Here is a 17,977-nt window from a genome sequence, read left to right as displayed (position 1 = left end):
TTTTGACAGATGGCCTCACCTTTTCCTCAAGAATTCCATGGTACAATATTGAATTCATGGTTGACTCAATGATGGCATGTTGGCCAGGCCCTGATGTAGCAAAGCAGCCCCAAACCATAATGCCACCGCCTCCATGCACCTGATTCTAATTTTAGCTATATTATGTGATGGTAAAGGTAGCGGTCTACGAACTTCTTCCGCATTGGAAATTGCAACATTTTCAAAGTAAAACATGTTTTGTGTGATTTGTTAAATTTGGTAACCTTTATCAATGAATGTGGTTGGAATGTAGCTCAAATATCTATCTGTCCAAATATGCAAAAAAATAAGACCACTTTCTAGGGGATGTACTTACTCTTCACATGACTACATAATTGTAATTATAAACTGGGTGGTTCGAGCCCTGAATGCTGATAGTGTTGACAGTTGTGGGATATCAGACCGTATACCACAGATATGACAAAACAATTATTTTTACTGCTCTAATTACATTGGTAAGCAGTTTATAATAGCAATAACGCACCTCTGGGGTTTGTGGTATATTGCCAATATACCACGGCTAAGGGCTGTATCCAGGCACTCCTCGTTGCGTCATGTTAAGAACAGCCTTTAGCCATGGTATATTTGCCATATACCACACCCCCCGTGCCTTATTGCTTAATTCTACAATCTTAGAAACAAATGTGCTAAGTAGGACCATATAGGGTTCTTTAGTTTGTCCCCATAGGGTCAAACATTTTGCAGATGGTTTTACTTACTATAGAACCCTCTATGTAGGGTTCTTCATAGAATCCCTTTTAAATGGTTTTACCTAGAACCCTGTATGAAGGGTTCTGCCTCAAACCCTCTACGATGGTTCTACCGAGAAGCCTTTTATCATCTACCGGTTCTTCCTAGAACCCTCTATGAATGGTTCCACCAGCCTTATTAGCATTTTAAATTAAAGTCTTTATGACAATACCTTACATATACCAATCATACTGTCTTTCTTTGAGTGCCTAGTTATACCCTACCACAGTGGTTTTTAGGAAACTCCTGGCTTACAGACCACATTAGGCCAGCAAGTCATATTATGCTGACTTGCAAAGTGATGTGTAATTCCTATTGGAATCCAGCCAGAGTGAGAATATCCAACAATTGGACCTATTAATCACCTGCAACCTACGTTAAAGATATTACCTGGTACTTTTTTATACCTTTCAGCCAGTAGTTCTGAAAGTAGCGCCCACGAGCCAAAGTGGTCCCCGAAAATTGCATACTGAGTCACGTGTGCATTTAAGTACTGCATATGCACAATTATTAAGGGACCACCAGATAAATACAAAAATCTTCCCATATACAGTAGGTACAGTTTAAATCATTCTCACACCAATCTTTTTAAACTGATCAGATTACTCAAACTCCTGATGTTACGGTTTAACACTGAGGTAAACACAAATATTATTTAAAAGAAAGAAAACATTTTATTATAAAAAATATTCTTCAGATTTATAAGGGGTCTACAGTGCCTTCAAAAAATATTCATACCACTTGACTTTTTCCACATTTTGTTGTGTTACAACCTGAATTAAAAATGAATTAAATTTAGTTTTTTTTGGGACGCTGATCTACAGACATACCCCATAATGTAGAAGTGGAATTATGTATATTAAAATACATGTAATAAATGAAAAGCTGAAATGTCTTGAGTCAATAAGTATTCAGCCCCTTTGTTATTGCAAGCCTAAATAAGTTCAGGTGTAAAAATGTGCTTAACAAGTCACATAATAAGTTGCATGGTCTCACTCTGTGTGCAATAATAGTGCTTAACCAGATATTTGAATGACTACCTCATCCCTGTACCCCACACCTACAACTAACTAACTGTAAGGTCCCTCAGTCAAGCAGTGAATTTCAAACACAGATTCAACCACAATGACCAGGTAGGTATATTCCATTGCCTCGCAAAGAAGGGCACCTATTGGTAGATGGGTACAAATTTTTAAAAAGCAGATATTGAATATCCCTTTGAGCATGGTGAAGTTATTAATTACACTTTGGATGGTGGTATATATACACCCAGTCACTACAAAGATACAGGCGTCCTTCCTAACTCAGTTGCCGGAGAGGAAGGAAACTGCTCAGGGATTTAACCATGGCCAATGGTGACTTTAAAACAGTTACAGAGTTTAATGCCTATAAGGATGGAACAACAACATTGTAGTTACTCCATAATACTAGCCCAATTGACAGAGTGAGAAGAAGGAAGCCTGTACAGAATACAAATATTCCAAAACTGTTTGCAACAAGGCACTAAAGTAATACTGCAAAAACGGTGGCAAAGCAATTAACTTTTTGTCTTGAATACAAAGTGTTATGTTTAGGGTAAATCAAATACAACACATTACTGAGCACCACACTCCATATTTTCAAGCATAGTGGTTGCTGCGTCATGTTATGGGGATGCTTGTAATCATTAAGGACTGGGGAATTCTTCCAGATAAAAAAGAAAATGAATGGAGCAATGCAGAGGCAAAATCCTAGAGGAAAACCTGGTTCAGTCTACTTTCCAGCAGACACTGGGAGATTAATTCATCTTTCAGCAGGACAATAACCCAAAAACATAAGGCCAAATCTACATTGGAGTTGCTTACCAAGAAGACAGTGCATGTTCCTCAGTGGCCGAGTTACAATTTTGACTTAAATCTGCTTGAAAATCTATAGCAAGACTTTAAAATGGTTGTCTAGCAATGATCAACAACCAAGCTTTGCACACCTGGATTGTACAATAATGTCCCATTATTCTTATCAAAATTCTTCAAGTTCTATCAAATATACATTTTATTCAATCCATTTTTAATTCAGGCTGTATCACAACAAAATGTGGAACAAGTCAAGGAGTTTGAATAATTTCTGAAGGCACTGTACCTATGTGAAGGAATAGGCAGGTCCATCTTAATTCTGGTATTAGGCATTGGTATTAGGTATTGGTCTGTTGCATTTTACATTTATATTTTTGTTTTGTTAGTTGAAATGTTTTAGGGCATCTGTAGATGGACTATTCAAATGAAGTGTTACCATTGAATTGTAATATTTAAGATACTTTGGGTGCCATTTGAAAAAGGTTTGTGGCAAAGTACTGTAAATTATTATTTGTATACAATATATATCAGATAACAAGGGCCAGTCCTGGTCACCTGGATCCACTGGTGATGACAAATCAAATCCAAATCCAGTCAAATAGCAAAAACATTTAACATAAGAAAGCAATCAAGTGTCATTGTAAATATATAACATACTAATAAAAATACTAAATAAACAAAATCAAGTACAAGAGGCATGCATATAAAATAAAATACGATTTAAAAAATAATATTTAAATTTAAATCGCCTATAGGGATATTGTATGGACATTTTTTGTCCATGTGGATAGTGAGTGGAATAAGGTACAGTGTAGTAGCAGCATATATTTACAATCGGAGGCCCCTTTCAGGTAACGAATCTGGATCTCCTCATCTGTGGCAACTCGGGTTGTAGGGTTCTTCCTAATGGCTCCTATACACAAAGAAAGAACATTGAGATACATTTGAATTGCACATGTTCTTACAAGAGTTTAAGAATGTACTTAAAAGTACTAACTCATTTAATAATATCAAAACTTACTGTGAAGAATGGTTTTCAGAAACAAGTCCCTGAAACAGGCCTTATCACCGGTTGTGGCGATGGCAAGACGATTTGACAAAATGCCAGGTAGCATCCAAAACACTGGCGACTTCAGGTCCTTGGCACCCATTACAGCCAGAAACCGAAGCTACAAAATGCAAGAGAAGTATTATAAATGACAAGCTATGTTATAACAAATTTCTTCCTCCATCCCCTATATTTTATGTTCATTTATTGTGATAGTCTGTAAAGACAGATGGCAGATATTTCCAATACTTATTTACATTCAAGTTGGTAACAGTTAGCTATGTTCTTCCCTTCATGTCTGTGGCCCAAACTTGGCAACGTTGACCCGTTGTAGTGTTTCACTTCTGGCCCTGTTTGAAACAATAATGTTACATTGAAATTAAGTAAATACTATGTAAGAAAGAACAGATAAGGAAAGTCCCATCTGGACTAAGTGAATGTAACGTTTACATACCTCAATGGCTATCACATCCACATGGAGCTGTGGTAAATTACAGTGCATTCGGAAAGTAATCAGACCACTTAACTTTTTCCACATTTTGTTATATTACAGCCTTATTCTAAAATGGATTAAATACATTATTCCTAATTTCTTCCTCATCATGACAAAGCAAAGACAGTGTTTTAATAAAAAAGTTTTATTTATGTAAATATTCAGACCCTTTGCTATGAGACTCGAAATTGAGCTCAGGTGCATTCTGTTTCCATTGATCATCCTTGAATGTTTCTACAACTTGATTGGAGTCCACCTGTGGTAAATTCAATTGAATGGACATGATTTGGAAAGGTGCACATCGGTCTATATAAGGTCCCACAGTTGACAGTGCATATCAGAGCAAAAACCAAGTCATGAGGTCGAAGGAATTGTCCGTAGAGCTCCAAGACAGGATTGTGTCGAGTCACAGATCTGTGGAAGGGTACCAAATATTGTCTGCAGCATTGAAGGTCGCCAAGAACACAGTGGCCTCCGTCATTCTTAAATGGAAGAAGTTTGGTACCACCAAGACTCTTCCTAGAGCTGGCCGCCCGGCCAAACTGAGCAATCAGTGGAGAAGGGCCTTGGTCAGGGAAGTGACCAAGAACCTGATTGTCACTCTGACAGAGCTCCACAGTTCCTCTGTCAAGATGTAAGAACCTTCCAGATGGACAACCATCTCTGCGGCACTCCACCAATCAGGGCTTTATGGTGATTGGCCAGACGGAAGCCACTTATCAGTAAAAGGCACATGACAGCCCAGAGTTTACCAAACGACACCTAAAGGACTCTCAGACCATGAGAAACTTGTGGTATGATGAAACTAATATTGAACTCTTTGGCCTGAATGCCAAGCATCATGTCTGGAGGAAACCTGGCACCATCCCTACGGTGAAGCATGGGTGGCAGCATCATGCTGTGGGGATGTTTTTCAGCTGCAAGAACTGGGAGACTAGTCAGGATCGATGGAAAGATGAACGGAGCAAAGTACAGAGAGATCCTTGATGAAAACCTGTTCCAGAGCACTCAGGACCTCAGAGTGGAGTGAAAGTTCACCTTCCAACAGGACAACGACCCTAAGCACACAGTCAAGACAACGCAGGAGTGGCTTCGGGACAAGTCTCTGAATATCCTTGAGTGGACCAGCCAGAGCCCAGTCTTGAACCCGATCAAACATCTCTGGAGAGACCTGAATATAGCTGTGCAGCAACGCTCCCCATCCAACCTGACAGAGCTTGAGAGGATCTGCAGTGAAGAATGGGAGAAACTTGTAGCTTCATACCCAAGAAGACTCGGGGCTGTCTACTGTTGATTTTGTTAGTCACTCTCAGTCAGATATTATATTAAAAACTGCAAACATTCCTCTCTTTGATCTACTCAAAGATCCATTTAATTACTCTTATACAAATGGTAGACTTTTAGGTACTCAACAAGAAGGTCTGATTTCATTACTACTAAAACAGGACACAGGTGGTAGGTATAAAGATCCAGTCCATTTAAAAAAACTGGAGGCCTCTAACACTACAATGTTGTGATGCGAAAATCCTGGCGAAATGCATAGCACATAGAATAAAAAAGGTTTTGCAAGATATTGTTCACAATGATCAGACAGGTTTTTTACATAGATGATATATTGGAGATAATATACTTGAAACAATTGAACATTATGAAACATCGAAGATACCAGGCCTGGTCTTCATAGCAGGTTTTGAAAAGATGTTTAATAAAGTACGACTAGAATTTATATATAAATGCCTGGATTACTTTAATTTTGGTGAATCCCTTAAAGTTATGTACAGCAACCCCAGATGTAAAATAGTAAATAATGGTTACTTCTCAGAAAGTTTTGAGCTTTTAAGAGGAGTTAAACAGGGCTGTCTGTTGTCTCCATATCTATTTATTATGGCCACGGAAATGCTAGCTATTAAAATTACATCCAACAAGAACATCAAGGGGTTAGAAATCCAAGGGAATAAAAACAAAAGTGATAATGTATGCCGATATCTGTAGTTTTTTCACAAGTCCACAATCTGGATCCCTGCACAGTCTCATTGAAGATCTTGATAACTTTTTTAGCCTCACTGGATTAAAACCTAATTATGACAATATTACGTATTGGATTGTTTAAAAAATACAAAGTTTACACTACCTTGTAGTTTACCAATACAATGGGCGGATAGTGAGGTAGACATACCTCACTATGGTATTCACATCTCAAAAAATATAAATGAACTTACCACAATTCATTTCAATAGAAAGTTAGCAAAAATAGAAAAGATTCTGCAACCATGGAGAGATAAATACTTTAAAAATCACACTGATTTACTCTTTGGTCCTATCACAGTTTACTTATTTATTAATGGCAATGCCTACTCCAGATGTCTCATTTTTAAATGCTAAGCCAGACAAAATTGAACATGCCTATTTACAGTTGAAGTCAGAAGTTTACATACTCCTTAGCCAAATACATTTAAACTCAGTATTCACAATTCCTGACATTTAATCCAAGTAAAAATTCCCTGTCTTGGGGCAGTTAGGATCACCACTTTATTTATCCACTCAATATATCCACATCATTTTTCTACCTCAAGATGCCATCTATTTTGTAAAGTGCACCAGTCCCTCCTGCAGAAAAGCACCCCCACAACATGATACTGGCACCCCTGTGCTTCACGGTTGGGATGATGTTCTTCGGCTTGCAAGCCTCCCCCTTTTTCCTCCAAACATAACGATGGTCATTATGACCAAACAGTTGTATTTTTGTTTCATCAGACCAGAGGCCATTTCTCCAAAAAGTACAATCTTTGTACCAATGTGCAGTTGCATACTGTAGTCTGGCTTTTTATGGCGGTTTTGGAGCAGTGGCTTCTTCCTTGCTGAGCGGCCTTTCAGGTTATGTTGATATAGGACTCGTTTTACTGTGGATACAGATACTTTTGTACCCGTTTCCTCCAGCTTCTTCACAAGGTCCTTTGCTGTTGTTCTGGGATTGATTTGCACTTTTCGCACCAAAGTACATTCATCTCCAGGAGACAGAACGCGTCTCCTTCCTGAGCAGTATGACGGCTGCGTGGTTCCATGGTGGTTACACTTGCGTACTATTGTTTGTACAGATGAACGTGGTACCTTCAGGCGTTTGGAAATTGCTCCCAAGGATGAACCAGACTTGTGGAGGTCTATCATTTTTGTTCTGAGGTCTTGGCTGATTTTTTAAAATTTTCCCATGACATGTAAAGAGGCACTGAGCTTGAAGGTAGGCCTTGAAATACATCCACAGGTTCACCTCCAAAAGACTCAAATGATGTCAATTAGCCTGTCAGAAGCTTCTAAAGCCATGACATCATTTTCTGGAATTTTCCAAGCCGTTTAAAGGCACAGTCAACTTAGTGTATGTAAACTTCTGACCCACTGGAATTGTGATACAGTGAATTATAAGTTAAATAATCTATCTGTAGACAATTTTTGGAAAAATGACTTGTGTCATGCACAAAGTAGATGTCCTAACCGATTTGCCAAAACTATGGTATGTTAACAAGAAATTTGTGGAGTGGTTGAAAAACGAGTTTTAATGACTCCAACCTAAGTGTATGTAAACTTTCGACATCAACTGTATATAATGAACATGAGTTTGGGGGCTAAAATGATTAAATATTAAAGCTTTAAACTTCTCACTAAAAGCTTCACTCATACATAAGTTTTACTTGAACCCAAAATGGTTCTCCAGTAGATTATTAACCTTTCTGGCGCAGGCGTTCCGCTAGCGACCCACCTCGACATCGTCCGGTGAAATTGCAGAACTCCAAATTCAAAATACAGAAATAGTCATAATAGACATTCATAAAAAATACAAGTGTTATACATTGGCTTAAAGATTAACTTCTTGTTAAAACCTCTTAGAGCTACCCCCTACTTTTTTCAATTTCCGCCTAAAGACATACCTAAATCTAACTGACTGTAACTATATGCATATTCTTGGTACCATTTGAAAGAAAACACTCTGAAGTTTGTGGAAATGTGAATTGAATGTAGGAAAATATAACACAATAGATCTGGTTTAGATAATACAATGAAAAAAAACATGTTTTTTCTTTTTATTGTTTGTATCATCATCTTTAAAATGAACAAGATAAAACAAACATTCAGATAGGATGATGGGGGAAATTTCAGTGAAAAACATACGAGGGCAACAGTACTTGTGCAAAGTTTCAGAATGATAACTTCCAAAATGAGTGTGCTACATGACATTTATCATGAAGTCACCCAGGTGTCCCACACAAGTAGCCCAAATGTACCCAAGTGGCCAAATTGGTGGAGGTATACATTTACAAAATGCCAAAATGGTATTCTAACACCCCCCCCCCAAAAAAAATGGGGAAAAAAATATGAAGAAAAAAATATATGCATTTACAAAATAACATGGGTAACTATTTACACACTTTCAATATTTGGAAGACCCTCAGTCCTCTATCAAATCAAATCAATTTATATAGCCCTTCTTACATCAGCTAATATCTCAAAGTGCTGTACAGAAACCCAGCCTAAAACCCCAAACAGCAAGCAAAGCAGGTGTAGAGGCACGGTGGCTAGGAAAAACTCCCTAGAAAGGCCAAAACCTAGGAAGAAACCTAGAGAGGAACCAGGCTATGAGGGGTGGCCAGTCTCTTCTGGCTGTGTCGGGTGGAGATTATAACAGAACATGGCCGAGATAGATTTACATTTACATTTACATTTAAGTCATTTAGCAGACGCTCTTATCCAGAGCAACTTACAAATTGGTGCATTCACCTTATGACATCCAGTGGAACAACCACTTTACAATAGTGCATCTAAATATTTTAAGGGGGGAAGGGGGGGTGAGAAGGATTACTTTATCCTATCCTAGGTGTTCCTTAAAGAGGTGGGGTTTCAGGTGTCACCGGAAGGTGGTGATTGACTCCGCTGTCCTGGCGTCGTGAGGGAGTTTGTTCCACCATTGGGGAGCCAGAGCAGCGAACAGTTTTGACTGAGCTGAGCGGGAACTGTACTTCCTCAGTGGTAGGGAGGCGAGCAGGCCAGAGGTGGATGAACGCAGTGCCCTTATTTGGGTGTAGGGCCTGATCAGAGCCTGGAGGTACTGAGGTGCCGTTCCCCTCACAGCTCCGTAGGCAAGCACCATGGTCTTGTAGCGGATGCGAGCTTCAACTGGAAGCCAGTGGAGAGAGCGGAGGAGCGGGGTGACGTGAGAGAACTTGGGAAGGTTGAACACTAGACGGGCTGCGGCGTTCTGGATGAGTTGTAGGGGTTTAATGGCACAGGCAGGGAGCCCAGCCAACAGCGAGTTGCAGTAATCCAGACGGGAGATGACAAGTGCCTGGATTAGGACCTGCGCCGCTTCCTGTGTGAGGCAGGGTTGTACTCTGCGGATGTTGTAGAGCATGAACCTACAGGAACGGGCCACCGCCTTGATGTTAGTTGAGAACGACAGTTTGTTGTCCAGGATCACGCCAAGGTTCTTAGCGCTCTGGGAGGAGGACACAATGGAGTTGTCAACCGTGATGGCGAGATCATGGAACGGGCAGTCCTTCCCCGGGAGGAAGAGCAGCTCCGTCTTGCCGAAGTTCAGCTTGAGGTGGTGATCCGTCATCCACACTGATATGTCTGCCAGACATGCAGAGATGCGATTCGCCACCTGGTCATCAGAAGGGGGAAAGGAGAAGATTAATTGTGTGTCGTCTGCATAGCAATGATAGGAGAGACCATGTGAGGTTATGACAGAGCCAAGTGACTTGGTGTATAGCGAGAATAGGAGAGGGCCTAGAACAGAGCCCTGGGGGACACCAGTGGTGAGAGCGCGTGGTGAGGAGACAGATTCTCGCCACGCCACCTGGTAGGAGCGACCTGTCAGGTAGGACGCAATCCAAGCGTGGGCCGCGCCGGAGATGCCCAACTCGGAGAGGGTGGAGAGGAGGATCTGATGGTTCACAGTATCGAAGGCAGCCGATAGGTCTAGAAGGATGAGAGCAGAGGAGAGAGAGTTAGCTTTAGCGGTGCGGAGCGCCTCCGTGATACAGAGAAGAGCAGTCTCAGTTGAATGACTAGTCTTGAAACCTGACTGATTTGGATCAAGAAGGTCATTCTGAGAGAGATAGCGGGAGAGCTGACCAAGGACGGCACGTTCAAGAGTTTTGGAGAGAAAAGAAAGAAGGGATACTGGTCTGTAGTTGTTGACATCGGAGGGATCGAGTGTAGGTTTTTTCAGAAGGGGTGCAACTCTCGCTCTCTTGAAGACGGAAGGGACGTAGCCAGCGGTCAGGGATAAGTTGATGAGCGAGGTGAGGTAAGGGAGAAGGTCTCCGGAAATGGTCTGGAGAAGAGAGGAGGGGATAGGGTCGAGCGGGCAGGTTGTTGGGCGGCCGGCCGTCACAAGACGCGAGATTTCATCTGGAGAGAGAGGGGAGAAAGAGGTCAGAGCACAGGGTAGGGCAGTGTGAGCAGAACCAGCGGTGTTGTTTGACTTAGCAAACGAGGATCGGATGTCGTCGATCTTCTTTTCAAAATGGTTGACGAAGTCATCTGCAGAGAGGGAGGGGGGAGGGGGAGGAGGATTCAGGAGGGAGGAGAATGTGGCAAAGAGCTTCCTAGGGTTAGAGGCAGATGCTTGGAATTTAGAGTGGTAGAAAGTGGCTTTAGCAGCAGAGACAGAGGAGGAAAATGTAGAGAGGAGGGAGTGAAAGGATGCCAGGTCCGCAGGGAGGCGAGTTTTCCTCCATTTCCACTCGGCCTTCCGGAGCCCTGTTCTGTGAGCTCGCATTGAGTCGTCAAGCCACGGAGCGGGAGGGGAGGACCGAGCCGGCCTGGAAGATAGGGGACATAGAGAGTCAAAGGATGCAGAAAGGGAGGAGAGGAGGGTTGAGGAGGCAGAATCAGGAGATAGGTTGGAGAAGGTTTGAGCAGAGGGAAGAGATGATAGGATGGAAGAGGAGAGAGTAGCGGGGGAGAGAGAGCGAAGGTTGGGACGGCGCGATACCATCCGAGTAGGGGCAGTGTGGGAAGTGTTGGATGAGAGCGAGAGGGAAAAGGATACAAGGTAGTGGTCGGAGACTTGGAGGGGAGTTGCAATGAGGTTAGTGGAAGAACAGCATCTAGTAAAGATGAGGTCGAGCGTATTGCCTGCCTTGTGAGTAGGGGGGGAAGGTGAGAGGGTGAGGTCAAAAGAGGAGAGGAGTGGAAAGAAGGAGGCAGAGAGGAATGAGTCAAAGGTAGACGTGGGGAGGTTAAAGTCGCCCAGAACTGTGAGAGGTGAGCCGTCCTCAGGAAAGGAGCTTATCAAGGCATCAAGCTCATTGATGAACTCTCCGAGGGGACCTGGAGGACGATAAATGATAAGGATGTTAAGCTTGAAAGGGCTGGTAACTGTGACAGCATGAAATTCAAATAGATAACCAGCAGGGTCAAACGTTCATAGATGACCAGCAGGGTCAAATAATAATAATCACAGTAGTTGTAGAAGATGCAACAGGACAGCACCTCAAGAGTAAATATGAACAGTGTAGGGTTCCATAGCCGCAGGCAGAACAGTTGAAACTGGAACAACAGCAAGGCCAGGTGGACTGGGGACAGCAAGGAGTCATCATGCCAGGTAGTCCTGACGCATGGTCCTAGGGCTCAGGTCCTCCGAGAGAGAGAAAGAGAGAATTAGAGAGAGCATACTTAAATTCAGACAGGACACCGGATAAGACAGGAGAAGTCCTCCAGATATAAAAAACTGACCCTAGGCCCCCGGACACATAAACTACTTGCAGCATAAATACTGGAGGCGGAGACAGGAGGGGTCAGGAGACACTGTGGCCCCATCCGATGAGACCCCCGGACAGGGCCAAACAGGAAGGATATAACCCCACCCACTTTGCCAAAGCTCTACACAATATTGTGCTGCCGATGCCAGGTGCCATAGCAGTCTCTTTCTGCTGTAAAGTGAGTATCAACAGGTATAATAAACAGATATATATATATACAGTGGGCCAAAAAAGTATTTAGTCAGCCACCAATTGTGCAAGTTCTCCCACTTAAAAAGATGAGAGATTGCTATAATTTTCATCATAGGTACACTTCAACTATGACAGACAAAATGAGAAAAAATTCCAGAAAATCACATTGTAGGATTTTGAATTAATTTATTTGCATATTATGGTGGAAAATAAGTATTTGGTCACCTCCAAACAAGCAAGATTTCTGCTTGTGGAGGACAGAGGCTCCTCTGTCCTCCACTCATTACCTGTATTAATGGCACCTGTTGGAACTTGTTATCAGTATAAAAGACACCTGTCCTCAACCTCAAACAGTCACACTCCAAACTCCACTATGGCCAAGACCAAAGAGCTGTCAAAGGACACTAGAAACAAAATTGTAGAACTGTACCAGGCTGGGAAGACTGAATCTGCAATAGGTAAGCAGCTTGGTTTGAAGAAATCAACTGTGGGAGCAATTATTAGGAAATGGAAGACATACAAGACCACTGATAATCTCCCTCGATCTGGGGCTCCATGCAAGATCTCACCCCGGGGGGTGAAAATGATCACAAGAATGGTGAGCAAAAATCCCAGAACCACACGGGGGGACCTAGTGAATGACCTGCAGAGAGCTGGGACCAAAGTAACAAAGCCTACCATCAGTAACACACTACGCCGCCAGGGACTCAAATCCTGCAGTGCCAGACGTGTCCCCCTGCTTAAGCCAGTACATGTCCAGGCCCGTCTGAAGATAAGAGCGTCTGCTAAATGACTTAAATGTAATGTAAATGTAAGTTTGCTAGAGAGCATTTGGATGATCCAGAAGAAGATTGGGAGAATGTCATATGGTCAGATGAAACCAAAATATAACTTTTAGTTAAAAACTTAATTTGTCGTGTTTGGAGGACAAAGAATGCTGAGTTGCATCCAAAGAACACCATACCTACTGTGAAGCATGGGGGTGGAAACATCATGCTTTGGGGCTGTTTTTCTGCAAAAGGGACCAGGAATGGGGCCATGTATCGTGAGATTTTGAGTGAAAACCTCCTTCCATCAGCAAGGGCATTGAAGATGAAACGTGGCTGGGTCCTTCAGCATGACAATGATCCCAAACACACCGCCCGGGCAACGAAGGAGTGGCTTCGTAAGAAGCATTTCAAGGTCCTGGATTGGCCTAGCCAGTCTCCAGATCTCAACCCCATAGAAAATCTTTGGAGGGAGTTGAAAGTCCGTGTTGCCCAGCAACAGCCCCAAAACATCACTGCTCTAGAGGAGATCTGCATGGAGGAATGGGCCAAAATACCAGCACAGTGTGTGAAAACTTTGTGAAGACTTACAGAGAATGTTTGACCTCTGTCATTGCCAACAAAGGGTATTGAACAAAGTATTGAGATAAACTTTTGTTAATGACCAAATACTTATTTTACACCATAATTTGCAAATAAATTCATAAAAAATATTACAATGTGATTTTCTGGATTTTATTTTCTCATTTTGTCTGTCATAGTTGAAGTGTACCTATGATGAACATGATAGGCCTCTCTCATCTTTTTAAGTGGGAGAACTTGCACAATTGGTGGCTGACTAAATACTTTTTTTGCCTCACTGTATAGAGTACAGGGAACTTAAGGTTGAATATATTATTATAGACCTGCTAGATCTACTGTCTCTTTAATATTATGACATTTCAGCTAGATCTACTATCTCTATTATATTATGACAGACCAGCTAGATCTACTGTCTTTATTATATTACAACAGACCAGCTGTATCTACTGTCTCCATTTCACTTTGGCCATTGCTGTGGGTCTGCCCTCCCCTCAACAGCCTCAAATAGGCTTTTTCATGTGGGTTGGGGTGGGGCGGCAGACACACGCATCTCACATTTAATTTGCATTACATTTTTATTTATTGCTTCTAAAATCACAAATAATATTTCATATTATTAATTTCAAACAAGGGCATTAGAATGAGAAGAACTTACCAGTCCAAAACATGTCCTCTCCGTTCAAAAAATATTCCTCCACTTGGGAATCGCTAAATGAATCGTCCTACAACAATCTCTGTCTCACTTTTCCGATCAATGTCTTCTAAAGTTGTGTGTACACCTGTATATCTAGACTTCGACTGAGCTTTCCCTGACTTAGTCGCCATACTGATTGATATATAAACAGCTGAATCTGCGCGTTTACCAAACAATGCTGTGCGTAATATGCGTAGCTCTTTCCGGTATAAAACTTCAATAGCGAATGACTCTCTTTACACAGGAGTTTACTACATGGGTTGGTCTTCCAACACATAACAATTGCATATTGCCGTTTACCTCAGCTCATTGGCTATCTACCCAGCTAGATTTCAAGATGATCAGTGGTCATTGGGTTAAAATACAGTCAATCAACGAAACAGTGGTAATATCATTGGTGCACAGTGATGTCATTACTTGTTGTCTTCAAATCGGTTTCTTTCAGTCAATGGCCCATCAGGTTTGGTTGTATTACTGGCCTGCTCGCCTCCCTACCACTGAGGAAGTACAGTTCCCGCTCAGCCCAGTCAAAACTGTTCGCTGCTCTGGCTCCCCAATGGTGGAACAAACTCCCTCACGACGCCAGGACAGCGGAGTTAATCACCACCTTCCGGAGACACCTGAAACCCCACCTCTTTAAGGAATACCTAGGATAGGATAAAGTAATCCTTCTCACCCCCCCCCTTAAAATATTTAGATGCACTATTGTAAAGTGGCTGTTCCACTGGATGTCATAAGGTGAATGCACCAATTTGTAAGTCGCTCTGGATAAGAGCGTCTGCTAAATGACTTAAATGTAATGTAAATGTTACAAACAAACCAGTTGATTGCAATGAAACCAAACATGACTGGAAAAGTCACATTTTGTGTGGGTATTTACCCTCGAATGTGTCGTCGAAAATGGAGTGAGATGGAATTCACGACACAAGCGGTTGACAAAATGTTTCATCTTAGGCTATAAAAACGGATTTTATCAAACAAAAGATAATTCATTGTGTAACAATGAGCATTGGGATTGCAAACAGATGAAGATCGTCAAAGGTAAACAATTTATTTTAATGCAGTTTGTGATTTTGTTAGCCTGTGCTGGTTGAAATAGTTTTTTTTATGGGGCTCTATCCTCAGATAATCGCATCGTATTCTTTCGCAGTAAATCCTTTTAAAAATCTGACAACGCAGTTGGATTATCAAGATTCTAGGCTTTCGATACATGTGAGACACTTGTATTTTCATGAATGTTTAATATGACTATTTATGTAGTGATCACCGTATGTTGTGGGGTTTCAGCCCGCTACCGGGTTCCGTGCTCAGACAGGTTAATCCAGCCGCTTTGTCAGATTTCAAAAAGGCTTTACGGCGAAAGCACACCATGGGATTATCTGAGAACAGCGCCCCGCATACAAAAGCATGAAAAACATTTTTCAACCATACAGATGCATCACGAAAGTCAGAAATAGCGATAAAATAAATCGATTACCTTTGAAGATCTTCATCTTTTTGCAATCCCAAAGGTCTCAGTTACACAATGAATGGTCGTTTTGTTTGATAAAAGTCCTTCTTTATATCCCCAAAATGTCTGTTTATTTGGTGCGTTTTAATCTGAAATACACAGGTTCCAACTCGCCCAACATGCCTACAAAGGTTCTCATAAGTTACCTGTAAACTTGGTTCAAACATTTCAAACAATGTTTCGAATCCAACCTCAGGTACCCTAAAATGTAAATAATGGATACAATTTTAGATGAAATAAACTGTTTCCAATACCAGAGAAAAACAACACAGAGCGCACTCTCATTCATGCGCACCAAAAGACTAGAGTCCACCTGAGTGACACTTAGAAAGACTACTTTTTCATTAAAAAAACAACAACATCGAATAATTTCTAAAGACTGTTGACATCTAGTGGAAGCCATAGGAACCGCAATCTGGGTCCTAATAATTTGGCTTTGCCGTAGAAAAGCATTGGATAATCCAATTACCTCAAAATACATTTTCCTGGATGGATTGTCCTCGGGGTTTCGCCTGCCAAATCAGTTCTGTTGTACTCACAGACATTATTTTAACCGTTTTAGAAACTTTAGAGTGTTTTTATTCAATACTCCCATGCATATGCATATCCTAGCTTCTGGGCCTGAGTAACAGAGTAACTTTGGGCACCTCAGTCATCCAAACTTCTGAATACTGCCCCTTATCCCTAAGAAGATGTAAGAAAGGCTCATCCTTTGTTCAAAAATGGCCTTTTTGCCTTTATACAGATTTCTAATTTCCGACTAATTTAACTTTTTTTATTTTTAAGTATCACCCTTTCTTAAACAAGCCATGCAAACTGGTTGCAATTTCAATTTTATTCTCCAGAAAAGATAGAACATATATTACAACAAATGTTATGGATAAATTCAAATTTACTGATTCATTTAAAAAAAATACATTCTTTATGGAATTTAAAAATATATATATATATTATATTTGTTTATGATATTATGAATAGAAACGGAGGAGTTATGTCACATATGCAGTTGTCGAAAATATCTGCTCAATCCAAACTTACAACCAACTGATTGCAGCACTACCACAAAAACTTGTTTGTCGGCCATATATTAAAGATACAAATTGATACAAAAAAAATATACCAGTTTAATTTGAGGAAACAAATGTTGACAGCTGCGCCATACAGGTTTCAAAATAAATGGGAAGAGATTTTCAGTGTAACAATTCTATGGAATATGGTTTATGAACTGGTACAAAAAACTACACTTGATTCAAGACTTTTCAATTTAGATTGTTATATAAAATTCTTGCCACCAACAGAATGCTATGTATATATGGGGCGGCAGGTAGCCTAGTTGTTAGAGCGTTGCAACCGAAAGGTTGCAAGATCATATCACCAAGCTGACAAGGTTAAAATCTGTCGTTCTGCCCCTGAACAAGGCAGTTAACCCACTGTTCTTAGGCCGTCATTGAAAATAATAATTTGTTCTTTGTTTAATGACTATGGAAAGCCATAGTCATTAAATAATATAACAATATTTCTGTAAAGGTTTTCATCTTTAGCTCACAATCTGTGGAATCTATACGATTTGAAAGGTGAAAAATGATGTAAAACATCACAGCACAATTGAAAAATATATGGCACATGGAAACCAAACGAGGGTGGTCTATGGTGATAGGTGGGATGGGTTGAGAGTGGCTGAGGGTTGGGATTAAATAGTTTATGTTTGGTAATGTATTATTGTTATGTGACTGCTTTATATATAAGTACATATATAAGTACCATGTAAAAATGTTATGCTGAATGTGTATGTAAAATGTATGTAGCAAAAAAGCTGTAAAAAAAAGAAAATATATTTGTCCTCCGAAGAGGGGGAGTGGTGGAGGGGTTAATAAAAAAATAAAAAATATGAATAAACATTCCTCTGCACCCTATGGCAAATTGTGGAGTTAGTTATAAAATTGCAAAATCTTCTCTCTGCCCCATGTTAAAATATGTAAATTTGCAGCAAACCTGCATTATAACATTCAAATCTTTTGTGACCCTCACCCCCATCAAAGTTACCCTTCCCTGATCTATATCGACTGAATGGGTGCCGCTAGTGTATTATTCTTCGGTATTTCAAAACATTCGGGGATGATACATAAAAATAATTAAACTGTTGTTTTGTTCCAAAAGCCTGGGGAATTTATTTTCTAAAAGCTACTAATATCAAGTATCAAATAATAATAATAATAATAATAATAATATTATAAGTATCAAAGACAGGTTTGTAAGAAAGATAACTTCCAATGTAATTTTTTTTGGCTTCTTCTGTGGGGTTTAAGAGGTGCC

At 40.7% G+C, this 17,977-nt stretch overlaps 1 protein-coding gene across 1 annotated transcript in view; it reads left to right on the top strand.

Annotated features, from left to right (window-relative positions):
- c5 (complement component 5) overlaps positions 1 to 17,977 on the top strand; it is a 72,709-nt gene that overhangs the window by 8,749 nt on the left and 45,983 nt on the right. The gene's annotated exons all lie outside the window — the stretch shown is intronic.

This window comes from Oncorhynchus gorbuscha, linkage group LG04 (genome assembly GCF_021184085.1).
Source record: "Oncorhynchus gorbuscha isolate QuinsamMale2020 ecotype Even-year linkage group LG04, OgorEven_v1.0, whole genome shotgun sequence".
NCBI classification, from domain to species: domain Eukaryota; kingdom Metazoa; phylum Chordata; class Actinopteri; order Salmoniformes; family Salmonidae; genus Oncorhynchus; species Oncorhynchus gorbuscha.
This window is presented reverse-complemented; position numbering and strand designations above follow the sequence as displayed.